Source organism: Lissotriton vulgaris, chromosome 6, assembly GCF_964263255.1.
Source record: "Lissotriton vulgaris chromosome 6, aLisVul1.2, whole genome shotgun sequence".
NCBI classification, from domain to species: domain Eukaryota; kingdom Metazoa; phylum Chordata; class Amphibia; order Caudata; family Salamandridae; genus Lissotriton; species Lissotriton vulgaris.
This window is the reverse complement of record NC_141694.1, coordinates 1,272,933,992-1,272,952,019: the sequence shown is the minus strand read 5'-3', so window position 1 is coordinate 1,272,952,019 and position 18,028 is coordinate 1,272,933,992. Positions and strand designations below refer to the sequence as shown.

The 18,028-nt window shown below is 40.9% G+C and overlaps 1 long non-coding RNA gene across 1 annotated transcript in view; it reads right to left on the bottom strand.

Moving 5' to 3' along the window:
• The window catches only part of LOC147708762 (uncharacterized), a 99,553-nt gene extending 89,035 nt beyond the window's left edge, over positions 1-10,518 (bottom strand). The window contains exon 1 of the long non-coding RNA XR_015296518.1: positions 10,333-10,518. This is a non-coding gene — a long non-coding RNA (uncharacterized LOC147708762). The remainder of the gene's footprint in view (positions 1-10,332) is intronic.
• Between the last annotated feature and the right edge of the window lie 7,510 nt (positions 10,519-18,028).

Genomic DNA, 18,028 nt, shown 5'->3' with positions numbered 1-18,028 from the left:
GTGAGTGCAGAGTGACAGTGAGTGCAGAGTGACAGTGAGTTCAGTGTGACAGTGAGTGCATGCAGAGTGACAGTGAGTGCAGAGTGACAGTGAGTGCAGAGTGATGGTGAGTGCAGAGTGACGGTGAGTGCAGAGTGACAGTGAGTGCAGAGTGACAGTGTGTGCAGAGTGACAGTGAGTGCAGAGTGACAGTGAGTGCAGAGTGACAGTGAGTGCAGAGTGAGTGCGAGAGTGACAGTGAGTGCAGAGTCACAGTGAGTGCAGACTGAGTGCAGTGACAGTGAGTGCAGACAGTGAGTGCAGAGTGACAGTGATTGCAGAGTGAGTGCAGAGTGACAGTGAGTGCAGAGTGGCAGTGAGTGCAGACTGAGTGCAGAGTGGCAGTGAGTGCAGAGTGGAAGTGAGTGCAGAGTGGCAGTGAGTGCAGAGTGACAGTGAGTGCAGAGTGACAGTGAGTGCAGAGTGACAGTGAGTGCAGTGTGACAGTGAGTGACAGTGAGTGTAGAGTGACAGTGAGTGCAGAGTGAGTGCAGAGTGACAGTGAGTGCAGAGTGACCGTGAGTGCAGAGTGACCGTGAGTGCAGAGTGACGGTGAGTGCAGGGTGCACATTGTGTGAGTGTGCAGAATGAGTGTGCAGGATAAACAGTGTGTGACTATGCATGGTGAAATTGGGAGTGTGCGGGTGAGAAGTGTGTGAATGTGTAGGGGCAGTGTGTGAGTGTGCAGAAAACACCACACACACATACACCACACACACATACCACACACACACACCATACACACATACACCACACACACACCACACACACATAACGCACACACAAACCACACACCTCAGTCTCTCAACACCACACACTCGTCACCACCTAACACAACACACTCACCACCACACTCACTCCCCAGGCTCACCCCCACAGACTCACCACCACACACTCACCAGTACACAGAAAACAACACACACAACAACACACCCCCAGCCGTCAATGAATGCTTTCACCATGCACAAACACCAACAACCATCAGCCATCTGTGCACGCTTTTACCAAGCACACACCCACCAGCCGTCAGTGCACCCTTCCACCAGGCACACACACCTCCAGCCGGCAGTGCACTTTTCCACCAAGCAATCGCAGTATGGTACACTTTACGTTTAAACATATTCATATAAAGCACAGCATGCCACCATTGGTAAAATTACAATTCAACCAACATAATTCCACTACACACCACATGCACACACTCCATAACACATGTCGAAAAGACATTGCCATTTACAATGCCATTAGCTCAAACTCAAATAAATCCGAGCCCGATTGCATTTCTAATGCTTGTTCTTCATTGGATTTGCTATAATCGCAAGACCTAATTAGCATTTGGACAATACAGGAGAACATATGAATTCAGCTCAAATCCCGATGGTCAGATTAGGGATGAGCCTTTTTTAATATACGATACACTTGGTGATGGTTGCATGGGTGTTACGTGATAGGACCGCCTCTTAGCACACAATGGATATGTTTATCATACCATCTATATAATGGTGATATATCAAGAATTCTCCAAGGGTAATATTTTACCTATATTCTTTCCACCAACATAGATGGGACTGTTGGATGAGGAAATTATAATCCTCATATTCTTTAAATGTCTGTTTTTACCATTCTCTAACATTGCATCAATGGTAAGGCTGCTAATATCACTGACTATTTCATGGGGGTTCATTGTTTTTCAAAAAAACTGGATTTGTAGTACAATTGATAATCAATGTGTGTACATGTTGTTGAACAGTGTGAACACATTATCTAAAATGAGTGTACACATCATTTTGTTGCAGCCTTGAAAAAGCCTTGTGGGCGAAATGTGCGTCGGCTGCTGTTGTATCAACAATTATCTGATTGGACAATAAAAACATACAGATCTGATTGAAGAGTGTGACCAGATCCCTTCCTTTGATTGACAACTTGGGAATTTGAACTACATTATTGAAAGGACTCATTACTATACAGATTTATCTGTGTGTGACATACTAGTTGGATTATAGATATAGTGATTGGGTGTGCTCTGGTGCAGAGTTGTAATTAATGTTCTAATGCAATTTATCTTACTACTACACATCTCCTTCCTTTATAAAAAGAAATAGAAAAAGATTAATAAAAACAATTACTTGAATAAAGCGAAATCATCAAATTTCTTTGGTACACGTTTCTGTCTCTTAGAACTAACAGGAGAATTAACATGTAACTGACTTGAATGAGAAATAGAAACATCTGAAACACTTGAATCAATTACATCAACATCAGAAACATCAGACCCTATTCCTTTTTCCAAAATAACACAATCACTTGAAAAACCTGGATCAGAAGAACATGGAAGGTTTTTCTTAACAGATGCATTGACTTTAGCAATTTTGAAATATTCCACCAAGATCCATTGTCTAAAAGAACAGAAGTTTTTCCAACTTTAAGAACAATAAAAACATCAGAAAACTTACCTGACCTTTTTTTTAACAAAAACAGGTACTTTAATTTTAACTTTATCATCTACATTTATGGTAGAATTCCTTGATGGAACAATAGTGTCAGAGAAATCAGAATTTTGTTTGGCTAACTTATATATAGCATTCATGTCAGTATTTGACACCACATTTTTTGCCCAAGAAACAGAAAGTTCTTGTTGTGGTTTCCTCCCTTTAAGTAAAAGAAAAGGTGAAAACTTTGCGGTACAATGAGGAGTACATAAATATGACCAAATCTGCCACAGGAGCTTTTACATCAATATGAGTTCTAATTGCCAATTGTATACCTTCAACCAAAGTTTTGTTAAACCTCTCTACAAGACCATTCATGTTAGGTGAATATAAAGCAGCCTTAATATGCTTGATGTTAACTTTCTTAATAAAAGAATTAAAAATATGTGAGAGTAAATTGTGTTCCATTATCAGAGACCAAAATTGAAGGTAAACCTTCTCTTTTAAAGATCTCTTTAAGAAAATCAACAACAGAGATGGAATCAGTTTGTGTTAGCCATTTATATTCTACCCACTTAGAGAAGTAATCTATAGCTACAACAATATACAACTTTTGTGAAGCAATTCCTTCATAAGGACCCAGGATATCAATTGCTATTTTTTTCCAAGGAGTGTCAGGAATTTCAACCTTCACTAAATTAGAATGTTGAGGTTTCAAAACTTTGTCAGAATTTGCACACAAAAGAACACCTTTCAACAAAATGAATTATACAACTATCCATATAAGGCCACCAAAAAATATCCTTGACCTTTTTGATCGTTCTAGATTGGCCTAAATGTACTAAATGAGCAATGGATATGATCTTTTGTCTAAGGGTACTTGGAGGAACAAAACAATCCCCCTTTAAAATCAAATTTTCGTTGACCGCAAGTTCGCATTTAATTTTCCAAAAGACAGCAAGATCCTTAGAAAGATTCTTCTTGAGTGGCCAACCATTCTGATACACTTACGAACCAAGGTGAGATCTCATCTTTTGAAATAAGATCTGACACAGAAAGAACTACGTCATCCACCGATGCCACAACACACATCAAAATATTCAGAATGATTAGTGAAATTTACCTCAGGTAATAACAGAGATAAACAATCAGTTCTTGTATTCTGTGAGCCAGGAATATAAGCAGTTTTAAAATTGTATTCATAAAGTTTAGTAAGAATCCAGACTAATCTGGTGGATGCTTTCCCTACTCCATTGTTATACAACAAGGAAATCAAAGGTTTGTGATCTGTCCTGATTTTAAAAGACTTTCTCCAAAGATAAGTTTTAAAATGTTCAACTGCCCAAGAACACCCTAAAGTTCCCTTTTAATGGTCGAGTACTTCGACTCAGCTTGCGATAAAGGTCTTGAAGCAAAAGCAATGGTAACCTCATTGTTAGATTTGATTTGACTTAATACAGCACCAAGCCCAGTAGCGCTTGCATCCACAGTAATCACATTAGGTGCAGAAGGAGAATAAGGAGATAAGGGTTTACAGTCAACAATGGCAGATTTTATAGACAAGACGGCTTCAGAATGTTCATTTGTCCACAAAAACTTGAATCCCTTTTTAAGCAGCAGTCTTAATGGCAACACAATGTCAGAGAAATTTTGAACAAATCTGGAGTAATATTCACACAATCTTAAGAAGGATTTAAGTTGATCCTTGTCTTGAGGATTGTTCATATTTTTAATGGAAGAAAGAAGATCTTTCTTAGGAAAAATACCTTTAGCATTAATCATGTGTCCAAGATACTCAACCTCAGATGAAAAGAATTTGCATTTATCCAAACGAATTGTCATACCTCTATCATCTAAAATGGATAACACTTTATTAAGAGTTTCCTGATGTTTTCCAACAGAGTAAGAAAAAACTAAAATGTCATCCTGAACTGCAACTACATTCTCAGTGTCCTTAAATAAACAATTCATTAACTTTTGAAAAACTGAAGCAGCAGATGAAAGCCCAAAAGGCGTCCTAATGTATCTAAAGGTACCATCAGGTGTGATAAAAGTCGTAATGTCCCTAGAATCTTCAGTTAGTTCCACCTGATGATAAGCGGACTTGAGATCTATAGTGCTAAAAATATTTGCACCATCAAGTTTTGCTAACAAATCTTGTATTTTAGGCAAAGGGTGACACTCCATGACAATTTGTTTATTCACAGACCTTAAATCGGTGCACATCCTAAGTTCGCCATTTCGTTTTTTAACTAAAACTATGGGAGAAATCCATTCTGATGCATTAAGAGGCTCAATAACCCCTTCTAATGCACAACTTTTTAATCATCTCAGACAACTCACTCCTAACGGATAATGGAACATTTCTTAGCTTATGCTTAGAGGGCACAGCATCTTTTTTCAACACTATTTTATGTGAAAATCCCTTAACTTTTCCAAGCTCTTTTTTAAAAACATGTTTATGCTTATCAATAATATTTTGCAAAATAGTATCATTAACTTTGCATTCATCTTTAACAGAGCATAAGTCTTCAACAAAACACACTTGTGTTTTTGCATTGGGGCGTAAAGTAATGTTAAATTTTCCTTGATGTTTCCAACCTAAAACTTGTAAACTATCAACAGCCACATAAACCTTTCCATGAATGATTTTATGTTTGAATGAGATGTCAGGAATAAAATAACCCAACATTTCAATTTCTTTACCTCCAAAGCCAAAAACACGAATGTCATTGGGTTCTAAACTTTTATTTTCCCATGACTTGTAAAAGAAGGAATCAGAAATTATTGTATAAGGAGAGCCAGAATCAGCCATGACCTCTATATCTTTATCTTCAACTGAAATTGTACACATAGGAGGTACATAAGGTTCAGAGTCAATGTCTTTATCATTATCATTGTGAGAAACTTGACCTAGACGATGAACCTCCGTGATAGAGAGAATTTTATTCTCAAGATTGGGTTCTGTCAGTATTTCTTCTTCCATATCTATGTCTGAAAGAATAGCCACTCTCTTATTGGATAGACAAAATGTTCCAAAATGGCCTATCTTCTTACATTTAAAACATTCTTTACCCCTAGCAGGACATTGCTTAGACTGAAAAGAATGTGTCTTTGAACCACATTGGTTACAAACCAATTTTCCAAGATTAGCAAATTGTCTAAAATTATTTTGAGAAGTCCTATTGGCATTTCTATTTTTGAAATTAGTTTGAGATTTGACATTAGAGTCTTTTATGTTGACAGCAGTAACACCTGTGGTAATCTTGTCAACATTAATAGTATTGAATGATATAATGGACCGTTCAACACTCTTTGCAATTTGAATAGTTTCCTGCAAAGTTGGATTACGTTGTCTAAGGAGTTGCTCTTGAATCTTTTTATTGGAAGATCGAGTAATTGATTGATCACGAATATATTTATCAACTTGATCCCCAAAATCACATTCTGCAGCTAACACTCTAAGACATTCCACATAGGTATCAATTGGCTCATTAAGAAGTTGATGTCTAGTATAAAAGTTAAATCTTTTCATGACAATGTGTGGTTGTTCAGTGAATCTCTTTTTAAGTCTATCGATAGCCTCCGAAAAGCAATCATAGTCACCACTGTCCATTCCAGAAGGAGTAGGAGATGGTGGTAAGTGTATAAAAACATCCTCAGCATGACCCCCTAAAGTATTTAATAAAATAGTTCTTTTCCTTAAAGCACTAAATTTGTCACCATCAATAGCTAATAAATAATTATTGAGTTGCCTATACCATATTTCCCATTTCATACTAGGTTGGTTTGGTCCTGAATAGAAAGGGTGTGGAGGCGTGCCACACACTGTACTCATAGTATCGATATAAATGTATAAAAACGTAAACAAATGAAAGAAATAACACAAAGAACACTTATAATGTGATAAACAACATATAAATAACCAATCGAAATAGTTACCAAAGTTGAAGAAATACACTTTTAAATTGCCTGCGAAGAGAGAAACAGTTTGTGAATGAGTTACCAAGGTAACTAAAAGATGCACAAAATGGCCGCAAATACGTGATAAAACGTGATGATGCCAACAACGTGATGATACTGGGCGCATTGCGCATCACGAAGTATTGGAGGTGTGTGCGACACCGAAACACGCTGGAATAGCAGCGTAGAGCTCTTGACACGGAGAAGTTATCTGATGCAGCAGGATTTGAGGATGAAAGGTAAGATCCTTGTTCGAAAATAAACATGTCCAACTTCAGTTTGCAGACGTGACCATCGATGCCTCCTTGTAATGGCATGCGGTTTCCAACAAAACAGTTATCAAGCGCGCTGACATTAACGATGCTAGAATCACTGTCGTGCCGCACCACTCACCGCAAAGTCAGTTCCCTAGAAATGAAACAGCAAAACCTTCCCGAGGGAACTTTCTAATGTCGATCTGCGCTTGAAAACTTAGTCAGCTGGCAAAAGAAGCTGAAGCTGCAAAATATCTCTCACGTCGAAATGTCAATCTTCCTGACAATGAGACCAAAAGAATATTATTAACTCCAGATACTTCACAAGGCAATTCCGTAAAGTTGTACGAATTAAAACAGATTCAAAAACTGTAACCAAAATGCAGAGTACATCGCAGGGAAGTTCATTACTCACTAATATAACATCCAAAAATGTCCAATTTTTCTTGACAAATGTTCCTTGGATGAAGACAAAAATTCAATAAAACTTCCCAAAATCGATCTGTGGATGCTCAATTCAGAAGGAAAACATCCCATCCTCGTCACCAATATGTAGTAAAATAGTTGTAATGCAATAAATCCAGAACAATCCAGAAGTAGTTGAAGAGGTATTTAATAGAGCATCCACCTTCTGAAGATCAGCAATGTAACTGAACCTAGCTGATCTTCAGAATATGGAATAAACCAACACATTCAAACAGATACAAGGCAAATACAGGATGCATTTCCGGGAACATTCCAGGGAGGAATGAATAGGTAGAATTCCAAGAAGAATTCTCAAACAATTAATGTTCTAATGCAATTTATCTTACTACTACAGGATGGTTAAGTTGGGGAAGTGGTGTGTATTTTTTACATTGGCATAAACATCTAACTAAAAGACTTAATGGGCACTGACTGCAGTATGAGCTCTCATCAAGAAAGCACTAAAAGGCAAAACACGAGGGTCCAGATCCAGACTTTAGTATTATCTCAGTACTCTTACACAAGAAAAAACACCAGAGCTGGAGTCTAGCCAATTCTTAACACATTTTCTGGGAAAGCCACACACTATATAAATAAGTGTCATTGCTATTAACTAGATGTAAATGTATTTTATGTGGAAATCCTGAAACTCTGGCATGGATCTGGCCAACCTGGATACCAATCAGACTTCCTTGCACTTGGTGTTCTGGTAGAAAATGAATGTCACACAAGTCTGTCAGGTTCTCTTTACTTAATGAAAAACACTAACCTGCAACTTTAATAATTCAGAAGATACCAGCCTGATTGAAACTTTCCCAAAACCACTTAGGGCTGGAGTGTTCATTCTGTTACGCTGCCATGTGCCGGGTACTGAGGCAGGCTAGAGGGCTGCTTTTAAAGAAGGATGAACTTCCATGACCCAACCATGCAAATATGGCAGCCTTCCAGCCGGGCCCTCCAGTGATGTGAAGCGGGTGTGAGCCTTTTTGACAAGGCCACATTTGGTTTTCACTCTGCAAACACTTACTAACTGTAGAGAGACGGAACAACATCTTACCCCACCTAGCATTCGACGAGGCACACATTAAAACGACAAGTGTGGCTTTTGTACTGTTGAAGTACCCGACAAACTCCTGTACTTATTTTCTTATTGCCAACGAAGCTTACCCCGTCCCATTCGTCAATACAGGTTTGCAGCGCTCTCGGACAGCGAGCAAGAGGTACGGAGTGTTTATTAAATCACCAACCAATAATTCAACTGTGCGCATGTTACAGTGACGCACTTGCAAACTGGGCTAATGTTTCCAACCTTTAGCATTACTGAGGTGAAAATCACGTTTGCAAATTTTGAAGTGCCTAAGGTGCAAAGGCTGTTGGCTAACTGTGCAAATCATGTTTTTTTTCCCGTTATAAATTAGTTTCTCTTTTTAAGCCCGTCAATGAACAATCAGAAAATGCACACAAAAGGTTAATTAATACACAGTCTTAAGTATGGCCATTACCAATGCACTCCAAGAATCACCAAGCACACAGATAGTCATTGACAGCACACCAATCACTGGAAAACTGAAGCAGGCTGGCATGTTGAGTCAGATTCACAAATGTAAAGGTAGAAGTGGTGTGCACGTTGAATATCGAACCCACAATATTGGTGGGACGGAATATTGAGATCAAAATATATATTAAAAAAAAATCAACAGGTAAGTAAGTTTAGACCTTCTATACCTAACTCCACATATATACTACCTAGGTGGTACATAATAAATCTTCAAGGTATGTAGAGGTGGAGTTATAAATAGTAAATCAATACTTCCCTATATGCACTTACCTTTCGAAATGTTGTCCCTCGATATTCTATCCTCGATAATCTACCTCGGTACTGTTAGTGTCAATATTCAGTAGTTCAAACAGGGGCGGCCCCTCTTTTAAGGCGGAGGAGCGTCGCCCCACTGCTCTCAGTGCAGGAAAAATAAAATGATAATAACGTTGTTATTAACATTTTATTTTTTGTAGGTTCAAAGCTTGGTTGGGGCGGGGCTTATGGCACAGGGGAAGAAGTGGTTTGCACATTCCAAGTGCACAATGGTTTGGCCGGCCGTCTTGGGTTGGCCAAACAGTGAAGCGCACTTTGCATGTGCCCCACCAGGCTGAAATGCACAGCCTGGTGGGGAACATGCTAAGGCTTCCTGGTTCCGTTCGAGTGTCAAACCACGGCGCTCAGACCTATCACAACGTTACCACATGAACCTTACAAGCTTGTGGGTATTCAGCTACAGTTGTCACTCCAGGATTTGCTTTAATCCACCACTAACCCCACATTTAGGAATGCAGCAAATCCTTCATAGCGGCTGAATACGCGGTATTCAGAAGTGTGCTTTTGTAAAATTCCATCATCCATTATTTTTTAAATCCCTTGCACACATTGGTGAGTCAGACTTGCAATTCTGAGAATTCTGTCTGGCTTGAACAGACGTCCATCATATTTGAAAAACACACTTGGATACCTCTCCAACTATCTCAAGATTTTTAACATTTCACGCACAAAGCAAAAAACCTCTACAAAAAAGTAAATGTCAAGTTCTATTCAGATGTCAAATCCATTAACTGCTGCCTTCAAGACCAGGCTGCCGTATTTTTATCCATTCTTTCTGGAAAGAACTATTAAGGGATATAGACAAAGTGGTGGAGTGGGTGGCTGTCACAAATATGCAGAAAATCATAATGAGCTCTGATTCATCACTGTTAATAATATGAATGAGTTCCCTGCACATACAAATGGCTTTGCCTGTAGATTTAATTACAGCTCAAGATTTCTTGCGATAGTTGAACAATACTTGCTTCTAAAGATTTTTGTGCCTTACACTGCACGTTTATAGGAGGCGTTTTCTTCTAACAATGTAGCTCTAGCTGCTGGAGATATGTTCCCTTAACTCCTTCACAAATAATAAGACATTGGAAAACAGGAAGGTACTGGGTGGCACCCACCATTTCATACTTTTCTATAAATCCACAGGCAAAAATAAGAAGAATTAACAACTGAAAATAACGGTACCATGTTTGGCTGTCATGTCATGTCAAAAGTGAATTTTGTACTTTCAATTAATACTACTTTATATACTCTAGTTGTGTAAATATGTACGAAGTCTTTCTTCTCTTACAGCAGTCACAAACAGAGGCTGTACCTTGTATCCATGCTTTGGGGGCCATAACTTCTGATTGCGACATTTCTTCAGCTGGAGCATCTGCAACATGAACCTTAAGTCTTTTCTGCCGAGCGGTCTGAAGACCAGAGCTCTTGTCTGTGCTAGGTCTCAGTTGAATTCATTTTCTCCGACCATGTCATAAGTGCCTCCACACTGCTGTATCTGCATGGGATAAAAAAAGATGCATCCGAGTATAAGCACAGCCTGCACAAACAGCTTTTGCAAAATCATAGAATCCACTTCCAAATTATAAACATTTCCACAGAGGGTCAGCTGAAGTCTAACCTCAAGTATAAGGCTGCACTTTAAAGGTGACGCAGGATGAGGTCGGGAAAACAGGATCTCCCTCAGATTAAAATGACGTCTAAACAGAAGCCTGGAAGTAATGTGCGTTTTCTGGGATCTGACAGGAAAATGGTGAACACATTGCACATCAGAAGTGAATTTCAATTCAGTAAGATTCTGGTACACCTGCACACGAGGTCTCCTAAGAATGTCTTTCACTGTCGCTAGGACACTCAAATTATTTTGTGGTTGACAATTCTCATAGCCATTGAGCTTCAAATTAATGTTGCAAATTGATCCATATATGCCTACAAACCTTCTGTTATGTTGCCATTATAGTATCCTTGGTTTTCAGCAATTTGAATAGAAGTGCAGGTACTCTGTACCAGAGTACTTGCTTGTTTCTGAGAAGTGCCAATACTCTCCAATTAAAAGTATAGCATTTCTCTTGAGATGTACCGGTACTCTCCCTCTCAAAATAAAAAAATGCTGGTAATCCCTAGTAGATAGTAGGTAGTTATAGTTAGGACCAAAGTTTCATTAGGAAAAGCGCTTTGTGTTTTACCAATAACTTTGACGTTGCTTGACGAATCTTCCAGAACTTTTCACAAAGCGTCCCCTTTTTGGTTCAGCTGCTGCGTTGAAGGTTTCGGGGTGATCTGTCCAGCGTGGGCCGAGACAAAAGGGGGTCCCAAAACGCATTTTCCCCATGTTATGTCGATGGGAATTTTTCATTTTTTGAACAGAACTACAGCCTAAAATTGGCAGAAAGCTAGAAGTTGGTCCATAAAGCCTGCTTTTTGTGATTTGGTGTAAATCTGTTCAGTAGTTTCAGAGAAATTAAGGTTTAAAAAATATAGATATCTGGGGGCTCGAGTCCTTGCAGTGGATTCTCGAATCCTACTAAAAGTTGATTGGCTGCCAACACTTCTACCAGAAGTTTTAGCAGCCATCTTGGGACTCTGCTTGAAGCGGGTTCCCAGAAAAAAAGTACAAAAAATAAAGAAAAGGGGGCAGGGCAGGAATACTGTGGCCGCCAGACATTGTGGGGGCTGGGGTTCCCGCAGAGACCCCACCGGGGTTTAAAAGATGCGTGGACTCCTGCCAATCTTTTTTTTAAGCCACTGGGTGTGCCAAATCCCAGGGGCATGAGGGTAATGACGGAGGAGGGGGATCATGAGGCAAAAGTTTTCTTAAGGCCCGGGGACCGCCACCTCCCCAGGGCAGTAAATGCTAGAAATGCGGGGGCCTGCTTGGCCCCTGCCCCAGCCCCAGGGACAGCCACCTGCCCGGGCGCTTACGTATAAGAATGCAGGGGGCTAACCTCCCCGAGGCAAACTGATTTTTTCAAAAGCAATGCCACTTAATTAGAATGCGGGGGCCAGCCTGGCCCCCGCAGCCACCTTCTTTATTTATTTATTTATTTATTTATTTATGGATTTTATGGATTTTATAAAGCGCACGGCTACCCCAACGGGGGTGTCCCGGCGCTAAATTTGTCTACTGGAGGACAGGAGCAATCTACATAGAAGAGAATAGGCAGGTTTTCAGGCGACTTCGGAACAGAGCTTCAGATGGGGCAAATCTGAGGTCGATCGGTAAGCTGTTCCAATGTTTGGCCGCTAGGACAGCAAAGGCTCTGCCACCCATTCTTGATCGACGGAATCTAGGCACAAGCATGAGACGCAAGTTGTTGGAGCGAAGGTCTCTAACTGAGTGAGACAGTCTCAATCTCTTTCTTAAGTATTCTGGGCCAGAGCCGTTCAGAGCTCGATAGGCCAGAACCAGCGTTTTAAATTTGATACGATTGGCTATTGGGAGCCAATGGAGTTCTTTGCGAAACGCAGAGATAGAGTGTCTGTAAGGGATGTTGCCAATCAGTCTTGCCGCAGCGTTTTGAACTACTTGTAGGCGTTCAATTTGATATAAAGGGGCCCCCGCGTAAAGACTGTTGGCGTAATCCAGATGAGCGGTAATTAGGGCCTGAGTAACGGTTCTGCGGGCCTCCATTGGCAAAAATGGAAAGATCTTTCTCATCATTTTTAATTTGCCAAAACAGGTCGCAGTAACCTTGTTGATTTGCGGGTTACAGGAGAGCGTATCGTCAAATATAAACCCCAAATTGCGGGCAGAGTGGACCGGGATTGGAGGGGGATTGAGAACCGTTGGCCACCAAAGTGAAGGTGGGATGGTCATTTTTTGATTAAAAAACAGGACCTCAGTCTTGTCAGTATTCAGCCGCAGGTGATTTGAGGACATCCACGAACAGATTTCGCCAAGACGATCAGAGTGATCGCTAAATGAGAATATCAGCTGTGTATCATCAGCATATGAGATCACTCTGACTCCGCATGCCTCCACTACCTTGGCTAGCGGGGCCAGGTAGACATTGAAAAACAAAGGACTCAACGTTGAGCCCTGTGGGACTCCGCGATCGAGAGGTTTGCATCCAGATTTAAAGGGTCTGAGTAGAACCCTCTGTGAGCGTCCCAGAAGAAAAGAACGGACCCATGCCAGGGCAGTGCCACTCAGTCCAATCTGCTCCAGTCGGCCCAGAAGTATTTTGTGGGACACCGTATCGAAAGCGGCGGACAGGTCGAGGAGAACCAGCATGGCCTCCTCGCCCCTATCCACACACTCTCGTACAGTCTCCGAAACCTCTAGTAATGCGGTCTCCGTACTGAAACCAGCACGGAAGCCGGACTTGGGGCACTTAAGAATAGGAATGAGGGGGCCCGACTGCCCGCCCCCTCCACTGCCACCTTCCAGGGACACATACAGTATCTATAAAAGAAATGCACCTGCAGGCCCGGGACCGTCACCTCCCCGAGGCACAAATACAATAATGAAGGGAGTCCGTTGCGGAACCCTGGCCTTGGGAACCAGAACCTCCCCGGTGCTTAATTAGCAAAGATGGGGGGGTTGCGTGATCCCCCTCGTGGAGCACTACATGACCCTGCGAACCACCACCCCTCCCCCCAAAAAAACATCTGTTTTCAAACAAATGCTTTTTTTTGTAAAAACCCCCATGCCGCGGTCTCACTTTAATAGCGGTTGCGCACCTTTCCTTAAACACAGCTCTTCTATAGAAAAGGGTGCAGCCTTCACCCATGTGAAAGTGCAGCATGGGGGCTTTGACAACAAAAAAATATTTACAATGCAATAGGTCTCGCATTTGTGAGAGTTTAAGCTGTTGGCATTTATAATGTGAACAGCTCAAACTCTCCTAAATGCGAGACCTATGGCATTGCAAAGAAGCGGCCGCCATTGCCCCGGCTGCTTGGAAAGTGAAAGCGCGCATAGGGGCCTGAATGTAAGGAAAGCATGTCGTGCCTCCAGTAGGGCAAAACCCATTAAAGAAAATAGTGCTTAAAGACGAAATAAAACATACAGTGCAGCAACAGAAGTGCTAGTCCTCATGGGAGGGCTAGTAAAAGGGCTAGTCCTCATGGGAGGTTTCAAATGAAGACAAGGCGGTGCTAAGGAGGGACTAACAAGGTGACTAAGGAATCAGAAGCCAGCATTTACAAAGGACAGCGACACAAGCCAATGAAAAATATGGGCGGAGAGTGGGCGGTGCTTCAAATACCTAACTCAAAACAGCATGTCTTGCAGAGCAGCGCATGCGCTGCCCAGGCTCGACCTGAAAATAAAGCATGTTTTAAAAATAATCGCTGTGTGGACATAATCCTTTTTAAATCAGTCTTCTTTAAAAATGTAAGTTGTGAAAAAAACACAAAACATGGTTGCCATGGACTGCTTTCATTAGCATAAAGGTTCTATAGAGAACTACTAGAACTCATTCACACTAAAGAAATAATCATACTATGACAAGGCAAAATAAACTGGTTCTCTTGGGTAGAGCAATAGCATCTATTTAATTATTCAGAATGGGGTCAAAAATATTCCATTAAAACTAAAACACAATACACCACGTAGGCTTGGGGCAATATTTCAGAAATAAAACAGTAATTTACTATAACAGGAGATGTATAGAATAATGAGACACGAATAACTACACTAACTGCAATCACTCTGGTCGCCACTCCTAAGACTAAAATGTATTCTGTATATTCTCAGACACACACTCCTGGGTTGCAAAATTCTAGTTCTTGGTTCTCCTTAATAATAGCTGATGGCCAATCAGCACGTTGGGCACAGTAGATAGTGGATCTCAAATTGACGGAAGCAAAAAACCTGATTGAGCTTCAGGTGTTTCAGACTGGAAAAGGGGATCAGTCATGTGCCATATACCTGTATTAGATTTATAACACTAGCATACAGCACAAAGGCTATTTTCGTGTGGATGAATACGAATCAATGGATCTTCATGGCACAAAACGCTCTTCACGAACACAAGCTGATTAATGAGAGCTTTGTGATAGATTATCAAAAATACAAGGAACTGTTTCCATGCAAGAGGTGTGCTTTGTTCACTTATCTGTGTATGTTAATTACAGATTTTCCCAGCAATACTGGTTTGCTCTATTGTGTTTAAAATTATCTTATTATCTAGTGAACAAACAAATAGTCCATCTAAACTACCAGTAATGCCAGTCTGTCATTCATCCCAATCTGACTCCATGATATCTGTGGTGTTTTATACCCATAAACAAAATAATTAACCTCCCTTTAAATTTAACTTATGAAACATGTGGGTATCTAAACCTGCAAATTCTGTAACAAAATTCAATTACAAGGTGAAACTATTATTTTATTTAATGTTATGAAAACTACTTCCGTGTTTGAGAATAATATTCATAATAAATAGCAACAAATATATAACCAATCTTAGGGGCCAGTTACGATAGAGGCGGTCAGACCACTGACAGACTATCGGTGGCGGTCTGACAGCCGACAGTCATTCGGTACAACTGCCACATTACGATGATGGCAGTCGGAACCACAGGTGTCGGACGCCAGACCGCTGCCTACGCCAGGATCAGAGATTCCGACGGGGCGGCGTTCGGAGCAGCATCCCATAATGGCAGTGGTGCTGAGGCAGGCACTGCCGTTGAGATTACAGTATCCCTTTCTGACAGCCTTTTCGTGGCATAAACACTGCCATTAAAAGGTTGTCGGAAAGGGATTGGGGATTAGTGGGCCCCAAACAGGGTTTGCGGATGTGATAAGCCTAGGTAAAGTGTCCCTGGGGGTACATGCAGTGCCCCCACTGAGCTTCGTGCACCGTGTGCCATGCACGACATGGTGCACGGGCATGCAGGAGGTGCTGCATGGCGTCGGCATGTGCTGCATCCTTTATAAGGACTGCAGCATGCCCCCGAGTTTGCGACAACCAGCCTGACGATCACATCGTGATACGGCGGTCAGATCGCCCGCAAGCTTGTCGGTGGTCTCCTTATCGCTGTGATAGCGGCCGGCAGTCCTACCAATCGGCATTATAATGATGCCCTTAGTGTTTAATGACAAATAGTAAAACTGCGCACCTCTTCTCTATAGTATCCCCTTTTACTTGGTCGTGTCAATGTGATTTTTATCTTTTAATTTTAAAGGCTAGTGTGTTATAAAATGCATGTGCTCCTAGCAAAAAAGCTAACATTTTCAATTCCTTCATTGTGAAACCCCACCACACCATCTGTCTCAGTAAAACATTTTCCTAAATTCTCCTCTAACAAATTCCCTTAAATTCTGAGTTTGGCAAGTCTATCCAAATCTGTAGCTGCAGCCAGATGAGGTGCCAAGATTTTGCCAGTCATGACTGGAGTTAATGATACTACTACTGAGATGCTTTTTTCAGTTATAAGTGTTATTCATAATCCAAATGTCAAATGTACTACATGCTCCATAACACAGTGTAGCATACTAGAAAACCTGAAATAGGACCTGATGCTGAATACCATATACTACAGCTCCCACAATGCACTGTTCAGGTCTATTGGAAGTCCTGGAAATGGAAAATAACCTTTTCAACAACCTTATTCCTGTCATCAGACAATAGGAAAATCTAGTTCCCAAAACACCTTCCATTGAGCCATTAATGACTATGGAGCTGAAACAAGCATTCTTCAAAATTGTGTAGTAATATAGCTAGAAACTACAACCCCCAAAATGTACTACATGCTGCAACATGATACTACATGGAAAAATATGTGTTTCCAAAGACTTCCAGAATCTGTTAGAATCAAATCCAGTATGTTAAAGTATTAGGTAAGCTACAACGTTGTCATAACTCTACAAGGTGTGCTTTCCCACCCACGGGTGACACAGATGAACTTGGTTCAATACACTAGCAATGAATGTGAAACACTTTTCAATGTGTAAACGATACTGAAGCATTGCTTTTGGGTTACTTTACAAACCCTTAAAGGGATCAGGCAGATTGTAGAAACAGTAGCAAACCTTATTTCGTTATTCACAGTATCACACACACTGTACTGAGAAGAATTAACACTTTTAAGTTAAAAGTATTTATTACTACAGGAACAATCTGTTTCTCAGCACATCTAAAACAAGTACACAGAATATTGTAAAAAACAGCAAGAATACATGTTATGAATAACAAGAATAGAATGAACCTTTACTGCATAGTTAAAATGTAATAAAAAATGTCATCTAGAATCTCACATCCTAATGTCAATTTCAATGCGCTATACTATGAGAGCATGGAAGGCAGAGCAACTTACAGTATAGAGTTTCTGAGGGAGAAGAGATGCACTGCATACCTTGTTGACAGCAAAGGCTGTCTTTATCAGCGGAGACGCAAAGACAGTGTTCCCTGCAAAGGGCAAACATGCTGCGGTAGAAGTCAGTCAGTCTTCGTCCAGGACTCAGCATTATCAGCTTCAGTCTTCCGGAGAGATAGAACATCTGCGAAGTGCAACGTGTATTGGCAGTAGTAGGGCTGTCTCTGGCAGAATCTCAGGCAATATTCTGGGCAAAGGACCTCTCCTGACAAGTGGTCATCCTTATATACTAAATCTTATCAGGAATTAGAATTTCTGACATTTAAGCATGTCTGACATAGATTATGTGCATCAGAGTACGCGTCCTAGAAGTTTCCTTATGAACATATAGGGTAAAAGGACGTCAATTCACACTACACTATTTTGGTTATATGTCTGTATGTGTTCTTAATCAACCGTGACATGGTGAAAAGTAGACATTTAACCCAGACAAATGACTCATCGATGGTTGTATCTGTGTCATTGATCGAATGGCTTAACGCTTTCCCAATTCTTAGAAAGATAAGGTCAGGCAACATCTGCGTCTAATAGCAGACATGACAATGATTCTGCATAAACTGGGAAAGATGGTGACTTTCATTGAAAATGGCGGCATCCTTTAGTCAAAATGGAGCCGAGGCCAACGTAAGATGGAGTTGGACCTTAGGGCCCCTCACGTCAGAAGAGGGTGCTCCTGCATGTAGGCC